Below are 17,526 nucleotides of genomic sequence, written 5' to 3' on the forward strand. Positions count from 1 at the left end.
CTCCAGCTGGTCCCATCTCCGGGCTCACCACCCACCTCGCCACTGACCACCTGGACCCATCTCCGGGCTCACCACCCACCTCGCCAATGTCCAAGTGGTCCCAACTCCAGCCTCACCACGCACCACACCACTGACCACACAACCCCATCTTCGGGTTCACCACCCACCTCACCAATGTCCACCTAATCCCATGTCCGGGCTCACCACCCACCTCGCCACTGTCCACCTGGTCCCATCTCCGGGCTCACCTCCCACCTCGCCACTCTCCAGCTGGTCCCATCTCCAGGCTCACCACTCACCTCGCCACTGACCACCTGGACCCATCTCCAGGCTCACCACCCACCTCGCCAATGTCCAAGTGGTCCCAACTCCAGCCTCACCATGCACCACACCACTGACCACACATTCCCATCTTCGGGCTCACCACCCACCTCGCCACTATCCAGCCGCCCATCTCCGGGCTCACCACATCCTCGCCACTGTACACTCGGTCCCATCTCCGGACTCACCACCCACCTCACCAATGTCCACCTGATCCCATGTCCGGGCTCACCACCAGCTTCGCCACTGTCCACCTGGTCCCATCTCCGGGCTCACCACCCACCTCGCCACTATCCAGCCGCCCATCTCCGGGCTCACCACATCCTCGCCACTGTACACTCGGTCCCATCTCCGGACTCACCTCCCACCTCACCAATGTCCACCTGATCCCATGTCCGGGCTCACCACCAGCCTCGTCAATGTCCACCTGGTCCCATCTCCGGGCTTACCACCCACCTCGTCGATGTCCACCCGGTCCCATCTCCAGGCTTAACACCCACCTCGCTGCTGTCCACATAACCCCATCTCCGGGCTCACCACCCACCTCACCAATGTCCACCCGGTCCCATCTCCGGACTCACGACCCACATCGTCAATGTCCAACTGGTCCCATCTCCAGCCTCACCACCCAACTCGCCACTATCCACCTGGTCCCATCGCCGATCTCACCACCCACCTCGCCACTGTCCACTTGGTCCCATCTCCAGGCTCACCACCCACCTCGCCACTGTCCACCTGGTCCCATCTCCGGGCTCAACACCCACCTCGACACAGTCCACCCGGTCCCATCTCCGGGCTCACCACCCACCTCGACACTGTCTACCCGGTCCCATCTCCGGGCTCACCACCCACCTCGCCACTGCCCACCCGGTCCCAACTCCGGGCTCACCACCCACCTCGCCAAAGTCCAACTGGTCCCATCTCCAGCCTCACCACTCACCTCGCCACTGTACACCTGGTCCCATCTCCAGGCTCACCACCGACCTCGCCACTGTCCACCTGGTCCCATCTCCAGGCTCACCACCGACCTCGCCACTGTCCACCCGGTCCCATCTCGAGGCTCACCACCCACCTCGCCACTATCCACCCGGGCCCATCTCCCAGCTCAGCACCCACCTCGCCAATTTCCCCTTGTCCCATCTCCAGGCTCACCACCGACCTCGCTGCTCCCCACCTGGCCCCGTCTCCGGGCTCACCACTCAACTCGCCAGTGTCCACCCGGTCCCATCTCTAAGCTCATCACCCACCTCGCCACTGTCTACCTGGTCCCATCTCTAAGCTCATCACCCACCTCTCCACTGTCCACCTGGTCCCATCTCCAGCCTCACCACCACCTCGCCACTGTCCACCTGGTCCCATCTCCAGGTTCACCACCCACATCGCCGCTATCCACCCGGTCCCATCTCCGGGTTCACCATCCATCTCGCCACTGTCCACCCGGTCCCATCTCCAGGTTCACCACCCACCTCGCCACTATCCACCTGTTCCCATCTCCACGATCACCACCCACCTCACTGCAGTCCACCTGGACCCATCTCCGGGCTCACCACCCACCTCGTCAATGACCACCCAGTCCCATCTCCGGGCTCAACACCCAAGTTGCTGCTGTCCACACAACCCCATCTCCGGGCTCACCACCCACCTCGACACTGTCCACCCGGTCCCATCTCCGGGCTCACCACCCACTTCGCCACTGTCCACCTGGTCCCATCTCCGGGCTCACCACCCACCTCGACACTGTCCACCCGGTCCCATCTCCGGGCTCACCACCCACCTCGACACTGTCCACCCGGTCCCATCTCCGGGCTCACCACCCACCTCGCCACTGTCCACCCAGCACCATCTCTGAGCTCACCACACACATCGTCAATGTCCAACTGATCCCATCAACAGGCTCACCAGCCACCTTGCCACAGTCCAACTGGTCCCATCTCCAGCCTCACCACCCACCTCGCCACTGTCCACCCGGTCCCATCTCCGGGCTCACCACACACCTCGAGACTGTCCACCCGGTCCCATCTCCGGGCTCACCACCCACCTCGACACTGTCCACCCGGTCCCATCTCCGGGCTCACCACCCACCTCGACACAGTCCACCCGGTCCCATCTCCGGGCTCACCACCCACCTCGACACTGTCCACCCGGTCCCATCTCCGGGCTCACCACCCACTTCGCCACTGTCCACCTGGTCCCATCTCCGGGCTCACCACCCACCTCGACACTGTCCACCCGGTCCCATCTCCGGGCTCACCACCCACCTCGACACAGTCCACCCGGTCCCATCTCCGGGCTCACCACCCACCTCGACACTGTCTACCCGGTCCCATCTCCGGGCTCACCACCCACCTCGCCACTGTCCACCCAGCACCATCTCTGAGCTCACCACACACATCGCCAATGTCCAACTGATCCCATCAACAGGCTCACCAGCCACCTTGCCACAGTCCAACTGGTCCCATCTCCAGCCTCACCACCCACCTCGCCACTGTCCACCCGGTCCCATCTCAGGGCTCACCACACACCTCGAGACTGTCCACCCGGTCCCATCTCCGGGCTCACCACCCACTTCGCCACTGTCCACCCGGTCCCATCTCCGTGCTCACCACCCACCTCGCCACAGTCCACCCGGTCCCATCTCCGGGCTCACCACCCACCTCGCCACAGTCCACCCGGTCCCATCTCCGGGCTCACCACCCACCTCGACACTGTCCACCCGGTCCCCTCTCTGGGCTCAGCACCCACCTCGCCACTGTCCAGCTGGTGCCATCACTGGGCTCGCCACCCACCTCGCCACTGACCACCTGGACCCATCTCCGGGCTCACCACCCACCTCACCAATGTCGACCCGGTACCATCTCCGGGCTCACCACCCACCTCACCAATATCCAATTGGTCCCATCATCAGCCTCACCACCCACCTCGCCACTGTCCACCTGGTCCCATGTCCGGGCTCACCACTCAACTCGCCGTTGTCCACTCGGTCCCATCTCCGGGCTCACCATCCACATCGCCACAGTCCACTCGGTCCCATCTCCGGGCTCACCACCCACATCGCCACTGTCCACCTGGTCCCATGTCCGGGCTCACCACCGACCTCGCCACTGTCCACCCGGTCCCATCTCCGGGCTCACCACCCACATCGCCACTCTCCACCCGGTCCCATCTCCGGGCTCACCACCCACCTCGCCATTGTCCACCTGGTCCCATCTCTGGGCTCACCACCCACGTCGCCACTGTCCACCCGGTCCCATCTCCGGGCTCACCACCCACATCGCCACTGTCCACCCCGTCCCAACTCCGGGCTCACCACCCATCTCGCCAAAGTCCAACTGGTCCCATCTCCAGCCTCACCACCCACCTCGCCACTGTACACCCGGTCCCAACATCGGGCTCACCATCCACCTCGCCACTGTGCACCTGGTCCCATCACCGGGCTCACCACCCACCTCGCCACTGTCCACCCGGTCCCAACTCTGGGCTCACCACCCACCTCGCCAAAGTCCAACTGGTCCCATCTCCAGCTTCACCACCCACCTCGCCACTGTCCACCTGGTCCCATCTCCGGGCTCACCACCCACATCGCCACTGTCCACCTGGTCCCATCTCCGGACTCACGACACACCTCGCCACGGTCCACCCGGTCCCATCTCCGGGCTGAACCACCCACATCGCCACTGTCCACCCGGTTCCAACTCCGGGCTCACCACCCACCTCGCCAAAGTCCAACTGGTCCCATCTCCGGGCTCACCACCCACCTCGCCACTGCCCACCCGGTCCCAACTCCGGGCTCACCACCCACCTCGCCAAAGTCCAACTGGTCCCATCTCCAGCCTCACCACTCACCTCGCCACTGTACACCTGGTCCCATCTCCAGGCTCACCACCGACCTCGCCACTGTCCACCTGGTCCCATCTCCGGGCTCACCACCCACCTCGCCACTGTCCACCCAGCACCATCTCTGAGCTCACCACACACATCGCCAATGTCCAACTGATCCCATCAACAGGCTCACCAGCCACCTTGCCACAGTCCAACTGGTCCCATCTCCAGCCTCACCACCCACCTCGCCACTGTCCACCCGGTCCCATCTCCGGGCTCACCACACACCTCGAGACTGTCCACCCGGTCCCATCTCCGGGCTCACCACCCACTTCGCCACTGTCCACCCGGTCCCATCTCCGTGCTCACCACCCACCTCGCCACAGTCCACCCGGTCCCATCTCCGGGCTCACCACCCACCTCGCCACAGTCCACCCGGTCCCATCTCCGGGCTCACCACCCACCTCGACACTGTCCACCCGGTCCCATCTCCGGGCTCACCACCCACTTCGCCGCTGTCCACCCGGTCCCCTCTCTGGGCTCAGCACCCACCTCGCCACTGTCCAGCTGGTGCCATCACTGGGCTCGCCACCCACCTCGCCACTGACCACCTGGACCCATCTCCGGGCTCACCACCCACCTCACCAATGTCGACCCGGTACCATCTCCGGGCTCACCACCCACCTCACCAATATCCAATTGGTCCCATCATCAGCCTCACCACCCACCTCGCCACTGTCCACCTGGTCCCATGTCCGGGCTCACCACTCAACTCGCCGTTGTCCACTCGGTCCCATCTCCGGGCTCACCATCCACATCGCCACAGTCCACTCGGTCCCATCTCCGGGCTCACCACCCACATCGCCACTGTCCACCTGGTCCCATGTCCGGGCTCACCACCGACCTCGCCACTGTCCACCCGGTCCCATCTCCGGGCTCACCACCCACATCGCCACTCTCCACCCGGTCCCATCTCCGGGCTCACCACCCTCCTCGCCATTGTCCACCTGGTCCCATCTCTGGGCTCACCACCCACGTCGCCACTGTCCACCCAGTCCCATCTCCGGGCTCACCACCCACATCGCCACTGTCCACCCCGTCCCAACTCCGGGCTCACCACCCATCTCGCCAAAGTCCAACTGGTCCCATCTCCAGCCTCACCACCCACCTCGCCACTGTACACCCGGTCCCAACATCGGGCTCACCATCCACCTCGCCACTGTGCACCTGGTCCCAACTCTGGGCTCACCACCCACCTCGCCAAAGTCCAACTGGTCCCATCTCCAGCTTCACCACCCACCTCGCCACTGTCCACCTGGTCCCATCTCCGGGCTCACCACCCACATCGCCACTGTCCACCTGGTCCCATCTCCGGACTCACGACACACCTCGCCACGGTCCACCCGGTCCCATCTCCGGGCTGAACCACCCACATCGCCACTGTCCACCCGGTTCCAACTCCGGGCTCACCACCCACCTCGCCAAAGTCCAACTGGTCCCATCTCCGGGCTCACCACCCACCTCGCCACTGCCCACCCGGTCCCAACTCCGGGCTCACCACCCACCTCGCCAAAGTCCAACTGGTCCCATCTCCAGCCTCACCACTCACCTCGCCACTGTACACCTGGTCCCATCTCCAGGCTCACCACCGACCTCGCCACTGTCCACCTGGTCCCATCTCCAGGCTCACCACCGACCTCGCCACTGTCCACCCGGTCCCATCTCGAGGCTCACCACCCACCTCGCCACTATCCACCCGGGCCCATCTCCCAGCTCAGCACCCACCTCGCCAATTTCCCCTTGTCCCATCTCCAGGCTCACCACCGACCTCGCTGCTCCCCACCTGGCCCCGTCTCCGGGCTCACCACTCAACTCGCCAGTGTCCACCCGGTCCCATCTCTAAGCTCATCACCCACCTCGCCACTGTCTACCTGGTCCCATCTCTAAGCTCATCACCCACCTCGCCACTGTCCACCTGGTCCCATCTCCAGCCTCACCACCACCTCGCCACTGTCCACCTGGTCCCATCTCCAGGTTCACCACCCACATCGCCGCTATCCACCCGGTCCCATCTCCGGGTTCACCATCCATCTCGCCACTGTCCACCCGGTCCCATCTCCAGGTTCACCACCCACCTCGCCACTATCCACCTGTTCCCATCTCCACGATCACCACCCACCTCACTGCAGTCCACCTGGACCCATCTCCGGGCTCACCACCCACCTCGTCAATGACCACCCAGTCCCATCTCCGGGCTCAACACCCAAGTTGCTGCTGTCCACACAACCCCATCTCCGGGCTCACCACCCACCTCGACACTGTCCACCAGGTCCCATCTCCGGGCTCACCACCCACTTCGCCACTGTCCACCTGGTCCCATCTCCGGGCTCACCACCCACCTCGACACTGTCCACCCGGTCCCATCTCCGGGCTCACCACCCACCTCGACACAGTCCACCCGGTCCCATCTCCGGGCTCACCACCCACCTCGACACTGTCCACCCGGTCCCATCTCCGGGCTCACCACCCACCTCGCCACTGTCCACCCAGCACCATCTCTGAGCTCACCACACACATCGTCAATGTCCAACTGATCCCATCAACAGGCTCACCAGCCACCTTGCCACAGTCCAACTGGTCCCATCTCCAGCCTCACCACCCACCTCGCCACTGTCCACCCGGTCCCATCTCCGGGCTCACCACACACCTCGAGACTGTCCACCCGGTCCCATCTCCGGGCTCACCACCCACTTTGCCACTGTCCACCCGGTCCCATCTCCGTGCTCACCACCCACCTCGCCACAGTCCATCCGGTCCCATCTCCGGGCTCACCACCCACCTCACCACAGTCTACCCGGTCCCATCTCCGGGCTCACCACCCACCTCAACACTGTCCACCCGGTCCCATCTCCGGGCTCACCACCCACTTCGCCGCTGTCCACCCGGTCCCCTCTCTGGGCTCAGCACCCACCTCGCCACTGTCCAGCTGGTGCCATCACTGGGCTCGCCACCCACCTCGCCACTGACCACCTGGACCCATCTCCGGGCTCACCACCCACCTCACCAATGTCGACCCGGTACCATCTCCGGGCTCACCACCCACCTCACCAATATCCAATTGGTCCCATCATCAGCCTCACCACCCACCTCGCCACTGTCCACCTGGTCCCATGTCCGGGCTCACCACTCAACTCGCCGTTGTCCACTCGGTCCCATCTCCGGGCTCACCATCCACATCGCCACAGTCCACTCGGTCCCATCTCCGGGCTCACCACCCACATCGCCACTGTCCACCTGGTCCCATGTCCGGGCTCACCACCGACCTCGCCACTGTCCACCCGGTCCCATCTCCGGGCTCACCACCCACATCGCCACTCTCCACCCGGTCCCATCTCCGGGCTCACCACCCACCTCGCCATTGTCCACCTGGTCCCATCTCTGGGCTCACCACCCACGTCGCCACTGTCCACCCGGTCCCATCTCCGGGCTCACCACCCACATCGCCACTGTCCACCCGGTCCCATCTCCGGGCTCACCACCCACATCGCCACTGTCCACCCCGTCCCAACTCCGGGCTCACCACCCATCTCGCCAAAGTCCAACTGGTCCCATCTCCAGCTTCACCACCCACCTCGCCACTGTCCACCTGGTCCCATCTCCGGGCTCACCACCCACATCGCCACTGTCCACCTGGTCCCAACATCGGGCTCACCATCCACCTCGCCACTGTGCACCTGGTCCCATCACCGGGCTCACCACCCACCTCGCCACTGTCCACCCGGTCCCAACTCTGGGCTCACCACCCACCTCGCCAAAGTCCAACTGGTCCCATCTCCAGCTTCACCACCCACCTCGCCACTGTCCACCTGGTCCCATCTCCGGGCTCACCACCCACATCGCCACTGTCCACCTGGTCCCATCTCCGGACTCACGACACACCTCGCCACGGTCCACCCGGTCCCATCTCCGGGCTGAACCACCTACATCGCCACTGTCCACCCGGTTCCAACTCCGGGCTCACCACCCACCTCGCCAAAGTCCAACTGGTCCCATCTCCGGGCACACCACCCACCTCGCCACTGCCCACCCGGTCCCAACTCCGGGCTCACCACCCACCTCGCCAAAGTCCAACTGGTCCCATCTCCAGCCTCACCACTCACCTCGCCACTGTACACCTGGTCCCATCTCCAGGCTCACCACCGACCTCGCCACTGTCCACCTGGTCCCATCTCCGGGCTCACCACCCACCTCGCCACTGTCCACCCAGCACCATCTCTGAGCTCACCACACACATCGCCAATGTCCAACTGATCCCATCAACAGGCTCACCAGCCACCTTGCCACAGTCCAACTGGTCCCATCTCCAGCCTCACCACTCACCTCGCCACTGTCCACCCGGTCCCATCTCCGGGCTCACCACACACCTCGAGACTGTCCACCCGGTCCCATCTCCGGGCTCACCACCCACTTCGCCACTGTCCACCCGGTCCCATCTCCGTGCTCACCACCCACCTCGCCACAGTCCACCCGGTCCCATCTCCGGGCTCACCACCCACCTCGCCACAGTCCACCCGGTCCCATCTCCGGGCTCACCACCCACCTCGACACTGTCCACCTGGTCCCATCTCCGGGCTCACCACCCACCTCGCCATTGTCCACCTGGTCCCATCTCTGGGATCACCACCCACGTCGCCACTGTCCACCCGGTCCCATCTCCGGGCTCACCACCCACATCGCCACTGTCCACCCGGTCCCATCTCCGGGCTCACCACCCACATCGCCACTGTCCACCCGGTCCCAACTCCGGGCTCACCACCCACCTCGCCAAAGTCCAACTGGTCCCATCTGCAGCCTCACCACCCACCTCGCCACTGTCCACCTGGTCCCATCTCCAGCCTCACCCCCCACCTCGCCACTGTCCACCTGGTCCCATCTCCGGACTCACCACCCACCTCGCCACGGTCCACCCGGTCCCATCTCCGGGCTGAACCACCCACCTCGCCACTGTCCACCCGCTCCAATCTCTGGGCTCACCACATCCTCGCCACTGTACACCCGGTCTCCATCTCCGGGCTCATCACCCACCTCGTCAATCTCCTCCCGGTCCCATCTCCGGGCTCACCACCCACCTCGTTGCTGTCCACACAACCCCATCTCCGGGCTTACCACCCACCTTACCAATGTCCACTCAGTCCCATCTCCAGGCTCACCACCCACCTCGCTGCTGTTCACACAACCACATCTCCGGGTTCACCACCCACCTCGCCAATGTCCACCCGGTCCCATCTCCAGGCTCACCATTCACCTCGCCACTGTCCACCTGGTCCCATCTCTGGGCTCACCACCGACCTCGCCACTGTCCACCTGGTCCCATCTCCGGGCTCATCACCCACCTCGACACTGTCCACCCGGTCCCACCTCCTGCTCATCACCCACCTCGCCACTGTCCACCCGGTCCCATCTCCAGGTTCACCGCCCACCTCGCCACTCTCCAGCTGGTCCCATCTCCGGGCTCACCACCCACCTCGCCACTGACCACCTGGACCCATCTCCGGGCTCACCACCCACCTCGCCAATGTCCAAGTGGTCCCAACTCCAGCCTCACCACGCACCACACCACTGACCACACAACCCCATCTTCGGGTTCACCACCCACCTCACCAATGTCCACCTAATCCCATGTCCGGGCTCACCACCCACCTCGCCACTGTCCACCTGGTCCCATCTCCGGGCTCACCTCCCACCTCGCCACTCTCCAGCTGGTCCCATCTCCAGGCTCACCACTCACCTCGCCACTGACCACCTGGACCCATCTCCAGGCTCACCACCCACCTCGCCAATGTCCAAGTGGTCCCAACTCCAGCCTCACCATGCACCACACCACTGACCACACATTCCCATCTTCGGGCTCACCACCCACCTCGCCACTATCCAGCCGCCCATCTCCGGGCTCACCACATCCTCGCCACTGTACACTCGGTCCCATCTCCGGACTCACCACCCACCTCACCAATGTCCACCTGATCCCATGTCCGGGCTCACCACCAGCTTCGCCACTGTCCACCTGGTCCCATCTCCGGGCTCACCACCCACCTCGCCACTATCCAGCCGCCCATCTCCGGGCTCACCACATCCTCGCCACTGTACACTCGGTCCCATCTCCGGACTCACCTCCCACCTCACCAATGTCCACCTGATCCCATGTCCGGGCTCACCACCAGCCTCGTCAATGTCCACCTGGTCCCATCTCCGGGCTTACCACCCACCTCGTCGATGTCCACCCGGTCCCATCTCCAGGCTTAACACCCACCTCGCTGCTGTCCACATAACCCCATCTCCGGGCTCACCACCCACCTCACCAATGTCCACCCGGTCCCATCTCCGGACTCACGACCCACATCGTCAATGTCCAACTGGTCCCATCTCCAGCCTCACCACCCAACTCGCCACTATCCACCTGGTCCCATCGCCGATCTCACCACCCACCTCGCCACTGTCCACTTGGTCCCATCTCCAGGCTCACCACCCACCTCGCCACTGTCCACCTGGTCCCATCTCCGGGCTCAACACCCACCTCGCCGCTATCCACACAGTCCCATTTCCGGGCTCACCAACTACCGCGCCGCAATTCACCTGGTCACATCTCCAGGCTCACCACCCACCTCGCCACTGTCCACCTGGTCCTATCTCCGGGCTCACCACCCACCTCGCCACTGTCCACCTGGTCCCATCTCCAGACTCACCACCCACCTCGCCACTGTCCACCTGGTCCCATCTCCAGGCTCACCAGCCGCAGCCTTGCTCTGGACTCCATCAATGACCCCCCTCATTCTGCCCAACAAGATTGGGAGAGCACCATCTGTGCACGGACTGCACCAGTTCAGCAAACAACATCTTCCAGGACTCTGACCAATTTAACAGTGAAGGAACAGTGATATAGTTCCAATTGTGTGGTGTTTGGAGAAGTCTTGCATGTGTGTGTCGTCCCATGTATCCCTATTACTTTCCAAAGGGAAGAGGTTTTGCCTTGGAAAGTACTATTGAAGGAGCTTTGTTAATTTGCTACAGTTCATTTCTCATTGGGTCTTTTCAAAGTACATTTCACTACAGTATAGTCCTATATCTTACAATCTTTGGTATATGTGCTATCTTATCCATCTCAATAAGAAAACCCAAAAAGTGAACATAAATCCAGAAGGTGATGTTACCACATGACTGCGTCACCTCGTAAAAGAATCAGTGAGCATGAAAATGGAGTCCCTGCAAATCAAAAAGTAGTTCTCAAAAATCAAGAAATGGTCTTCGAGAAAACCCAAGGATAGGTCTCATAAAATTTATTTGGACAGTTATTCCAGATCCCAACAAATAAAAAATTCTTCACATTTCCCTGCTAGATCTTTTGCCAATGAATTTAAATCTCTGTTTTCCAGTTACTGAAGTTACTAAAGGGAATCATTTTGTTATCTGATTACTTTTATAACCCACATCCTAGCCCCACACCAATCTAGGAGTAATGAGTCTAATTTATTGCCTTGCCAAAATTGCAAGATTGCTGATGCTGGATTTCCAGCTACTGGTAAAGGGTAAGGTCAGATGCCAGTGAGATCTGAAAAGAACCACACTCACTAGGTATGGGAGTCTTACAGTGCCTCTGAGATGGGGCTTGCATCTTAAAGGGAAGGTGGAGGAGTGAGCAGCAACACAAACACCTTCAGTTGTTGTGAGCTTGTCATCGCGTGGACAGGCTGAAAATCAAAATTTAACATTAATAATAGAAAAAGCGAATAGTCTGGAACACGTTATACACAGCTGTCAGGAGCTTATTCATTGTAGTTGCTGATGAATATTTGCATAAAGTAAGCCAATCACACCGTGGTGTTCATGCTTTGGCACAAGGTTGCCATCACTTAAACAGATTGGCTTGAGTATTTGAGGAGTGAACATTTGGGCACTTGCATCGACTGTGAGGCTGCTGGTCGACTGACCCTCCACCTACTCCATTCCTCTCGGTAATGGCAAGTCCACTAGTTGCTGTAGTTTGCCTTTAAAAATCAATGCCCAACTCATAAGGTCCTACCTCTACACCACACCCAGTGTACTAACCTAGCTCTGAACTAATTAGAGCCTTCCCCTTTAAAAATCAGTTAGTGTCACTGATGCTGATGCAATATGAGATTGAGGGCCAGAAATGATCTTGTGCCATTATTCAAGGTCTCTTGATACACCCAGCGAGAAGGAAACTGTGAAATCTTTCTTGCTATAAAAATAACTCCTGCAAATATGAGCTTTTCTTATGGAAGCCTGGAAGAAAAATCAATCGTTAGACAACAGTAGAGGTTGCATTTGTCAATCTTACTGCATACATTTGTCACTTTGGCACTGCAACATAATTGAGGAAGAGGCATCAGCTCAGTTGCAGGATTGATACTATTGTGTGCTTTCAGGAATCTTCGAAATTGGTACAGTATTGATTTCCTCCTGACAACACAAAGGGCCTTTCCTGCTCCACATCAAGCATTACACATTGAAGAGAAATCTGACATGTCGAATCGAATTGCAGCCAACACAAGTGCAATGGAATTGAATGAAGGAATGTTTTCACTTTTCAATGTCAATAAAACAAACTAATATCACATTTATCAGAGTTGCAGATAAATGTGTTCAATTTGTGTGTGCCAACTTAATTTCAAGCACTGATATTGAAATTTAATAGGAATCATACGAACAAAGCAATAGGGACTGTTTAATAGATTTTGCCTTTAGTATCCAAGTGACCCACGGTGATGTCTTAACTCAGGCTTATAATTTAGAGATGGATCTTTCAGCAGGACAGACACTATCTGCACAGGTATTTAAACCACTTCGGAGTTGTCATGCTTATTTTTACTGGCACCTCAAATAATCCACCTTGCACGACTGAAGTATCCAGTATTGATATGAAGCTTTTACAACTACCTCATTCTCGGACTCATAAATTTGTTTACCTTAATTGGAGTTTACATACACAAGTTCTGATAGGCATTTACAGGTTTTGACCAGCTGTTCCATAAAACATCCAAAACCTACCAGAATTTAATTTTTCTTGGAGTAGGAAAGAATTATCCTCCTGGCTCCAAGAAACAGCTGCTTGGATTTGTCATTTGACCTTCCTGGTTACCTCACGAGCAGTAGACTATTGTATACATGCTGGGTGCAGAGAATTGGAGCAGACTACAGTATAGCAGCATAGTAACTCAGTGGTTAGCACAGCTGCCTCAGAGTGCCAGGGACCTAGGTTCTACTTCAGCCTTGGGTGACTGTCTGTGTGGAGCTTGCATGTTTTCCTCATTAACACTGTGGGTTTGTATTCTCCCTCCATCCCACAGTCCAAAGATGTGTCGTCTCGGAGGATTAGCTATGGGGTAACACCCCATTGCAGGGTTACAGGAATAGGGTAGGTCTGGATGGGAGGGTCAGTGCAGGCTTGATGGGTGGAATGGCCTCTATCTGCACTATGAGGATTCTATGATGTGGAGATGCCAGTGTTAGACTGGGGTGGACAAAGCCAAAAGTCACACAATACCAGGTTACGGTCCAACAGATTTATTTAAAATCACAAGTTTTGAAGCACCAAAATCTTCATTTGTTGAAGGAGCAGTGCTTCGAAAGCTTGCAATTTATTTAAAATTATATTGTATTTAAAATCGCAAGCTTTCAAAGCACTGCTCCTTCATCAAATGAAGATTTCAGTGCTTCAAAACTTGTGATTTTAAATAAATCTGTTGGACTATGACCTGGTGTCGTGTGACTTTTGGGATTCTATGAAGCATTGCTAGGCCAGGTTACTGTCCGAGCTGAAAACAATTGATCCCACCATATCACCCTGGTTGAAAAAATCCATCTTAACGTGTTTGAGAAGGAATTACTTTGAAGTTTGTATGGGTTAAAGGTATCAAAGGCTATAGGGGAAAGCATGAACAGGATACTGAGTTGAATAATTAACCATGATCATATTGAATGGTGGAGTAGGGGAGCAGAGGGCTGAGCAGCCTACTCCTGATCTTATTGTCTTTGTTTTTATGTTTTTATAAATAACAAAAATCCCCAATTATTTGAAGACAGCTGAAGCACAGTTTATGCTGTGATTTTAAAATGAGGCAGATAAGTAAATGCTCCAAATCTACTTCATCTGAATACTGGGGTTGAACCCCACATCTGAACCACATTCTAGCAATCTGTTCAACTGAGTTAACCACACATCCTGCCCCGTTTTAGACCGCTAACTCCCTTTAAAGTTAAGTAATTCTCTATAACGTTTGTTCTTAATTGAATTCCTCTGTCATGAAAGATCACACAGCACTATTCGAAGGAGTGCAGATTAGTTCTCTTTTGCCAATATTTACCCCTCAGCCAGCATCAACCTGGCCATTTATATCACTGCTGTTTGTGGGAGCATGTTACGTTCAGATTAACTTCCTATGTTGCAACCATGATTACAGCTAAAAAGTGCTTAATTGGCTTCAAAGCGCTTTGGGACATCCTAAGGAAATGAAAAGCGTACTATAAAAGCAAGGCTTTCTTCCCTTTATTTTCAGCTGAGTACATCTTTGAAAGTCAAAGCAAATCATAATTATTAACAGATGTTTTAGCAGAAAAATAAAAGGTATTAAGGAAGTGAAATGATAGATCAGGCCCTCGTCATCTTCCAACACTTTTTTTTAACACACTCTGAGGTCCCCGTCCTGTGATTTTGGTTCATTATTTTGTTACTAGCATTGCAGCAAAGCAAAAGGCCGCAGGCTTGCCTTTGATCATTGGTATGCACTTCAACTGAAAAGAAACAGAAACAAGTGAAACATTTTTTTGGCTGTGTTGTTTATACATTGTATGTATTTGTTATGCTTAACAGAGAAAGGTGTCAGCACTGGGCTATCCAGCACTTTTATTTTTTGGCACTCCCACGTTAGTTATAAATCATACCTAAAGCTCCCTCCATTTTGCAGTTATTGTTTTCTGGTGAAGCACTGCGAAATAGATTTTAATTTCTCTTCATCATGCTTAGTCATAAACCTATTGTATCTGCAATAAATGGTAATGTTCTGAATCACTTATCATTGCCATGTTGCAACAACAAACAAATATTATGCAATCTATGATTTTGAAATGGCTCACAAGCAATAGAATATCTTACATAACAGATGTAAATGGACAGATTGCAACGTGTAGATGGAAATTACACTGCAGCCAAGGATTTTCATGAATTAATAACAAACATATGCATCCATCAAGGAGGAAAAGGAGCTAGTAAATAAAGACCTAGTACATGGATCAGTACATTCTCATAACTATGAACATTAATGATATAATACCATTGCAGAGATGTGGCTTTAGTCCAGAGTAGATAAGAATTGCATAATTCTGTTCGTAATATTTTCAGGTCTATCAAGTGCCCAATTACTATTATAATGCGGCTGAAGGTCCCATTTTGGTCTGTTTGGGCTCATGTTTCAGCTGCGTCTTCAAAACCAGATGCTAACAGCTTTCTACCCCTTATTTACAGTTTGGACAATTCATCCTGAAGCATTTGGACAGCCACTCAATGTAGCCACATGGAGTTTTTACTCTTTAATCATATCTTTCATTGGAGAATATGTATGCTTAACTTATACAAAACTTCCAACCACATATAAAACACTGTACATATCTGAGGCTTGATATCGCAAGCATGATATAAAAGTAATGCCAGAGATATAAAATAATTCACTGAGATGCTAAATAGTTATGAAAACAGTCTTGAGAAGCAAGGGCTCTTTTCTCCAGAGCTGAGCAGACTTAGAGGTGACATTAAAGGAAATTCAATACATTGATGATTACGATGAGGTCAATAATGATAAACAAGTTGATAAAATGCTAGAGGGAATACCAAGTTAGGATGATCAAAACAGAAAATATAGGATGATTAACATGATCACAACGTGATTTTAAAATAGAATTTTTCAGTATAAATCATGGTTGAAGAAAAATTAACTAGCCCGTTTGAAAAAGAATCTTAACGGGAAATGAAAAGTGGATTTGACCTTGGTGGATCATGCGAAGTGAGTTGTTAAAATAGTTAATGGGCTGAATGTCCTGTTTCTCTGCAGTAACATGACAGAGGTTGGATTTCTACAGGTTGGAGGAGAAAGTGAAGACTGCAGATACTGGAGATCAGAGTTGAAAAGTATGGCTCTGGAAAAGCACTGCAGGTCAGGCAGCATCGAGGAGCAGAATAGTCAATGTTTTGGGCATAAGCCGTTCATCAGGAATGTGGAGGGGGAAGGGGGCTAAGAGATAAATAGGGGGTATGGGTGGGCTTGGGGAAGGTAGATGGGATGACGAAAAGTGGATGCAGGTGGGAGGTGATAGATTGGAGGGGAGGGTGGAGCAGATAGGTGGGAAGGAAGATGAAGAGATAGGACAGGTCAAGAGAGTGGTGCTGAGTTGGAGGGTTGGATCTGGGATGAAGTTGAGGATGGGGTGATTTGGAAACTTGAGAATGTTGATGCTATGTGGTTGAAGGGTCCCAAGGCAGAAGATGAGGTGTTCTTCCTCCAGTTGGTGGGTGGTTTTGATTTGGCATTGGAGGGGGCCCAGGATTTGCATGTCCTTGATGGAGTGTCTACTGCCAACTAAACTGCAGGAGATGCACTCACTGCACATGCATCCCTATTCCCAGTGAAGGGACAGAAGCATAAGGCAGCAAGGAGAGTGGGGAACTGGATAAAGAGGGGCTGGAGAACATCATGACAAAGAGACAAAGAAGTGAGAGGCAAAGGAAAAGTGAACAGGCCAGTAAAGGGAACAAAAAGTGGGTGACAAGGGGAGTAGGAAATAGAAATGTGAATTGAGCCATAAGCAATGGAATAGTGAATCAAGTAAAGAAGAGAGTGCAGGATTCAACAGGCCAGTAGACTGCTACAGCCAAATGTTGGATCTGCTTTTTCTTATTGAGAATTTCATTTGTTTAGAATGCTGGAGGCCCTGAAAGGACTGATGTTCTGATTAAAATGTATAGTTTTACCTTGAGAGTGTGTGCTTCCCAATGAGAATTTCTCCATTTTTATCTGATTGACAAAAGGACAGGATGGGAAGGCTGTTAGAGTGAGGCAATGTGAAAGGCATCTTCTCTACATACATGCAAATCCACATACCAAAGTTAACAGACTACAATGATCTTGTTTAGATCTTTCTGTGTACCATTGTAATAGAAGACTGATCTTATAACCCCCGAGAGACTACTTCAGGAGTTAGTGACAACTATTGACCCAAAATCAGCCGATCACAGCCAGTGGGATTACATGAAAATCAGTGTCATGTCGAAACATAACTTCCAAGTTCATTGCAACTGGATCCTTCTGGGTGGTATTC

The 17,526-nt window shown here is 55.4% G+C and overlaps 1 long non-coding RNA gene across 1 annotated transcript; it reads right to left on the reverse strand.

Moving 5' to 3' along the window:
* Positions 1-14,688: 14,688 nt before the first annotated feature.
* Positions 14,689-15,189, reverse strand: LOC148151975 (uncharacterized). Its single transcript, XR_015759178.1, has 2 exons — positions 15,100-15,189; positions 14,689-14,949 (listed from the first exon to the last, which is right to left on the reverse strand). It is a non-coding gene; the product is annotated as an uncharacterized LOC148151975 (long non-coding RNA).
* Between the last annotated feature and the right edge of the window lie 2,337 nt (positions 15,190-17,526).

The sequence above is a fragment of the Chiloscyllium plagiosum genome, unplaced genomic scaffold (assembly GCF_037043375.1).
Source record: "Chiloscyllium plagiosum isolate Xiang-an unplaced genomic scaffold, Cpla_swu_hap1 HiC_scaffold_2, whole genome shotgun sequence".
NCBI lineage: Eukaryota > Metazoa > Chordata > Chondrichthyes > Orectolobiformes > Hemiscylliidae > Chiloscyllium > Chiloscyllium plagiosum.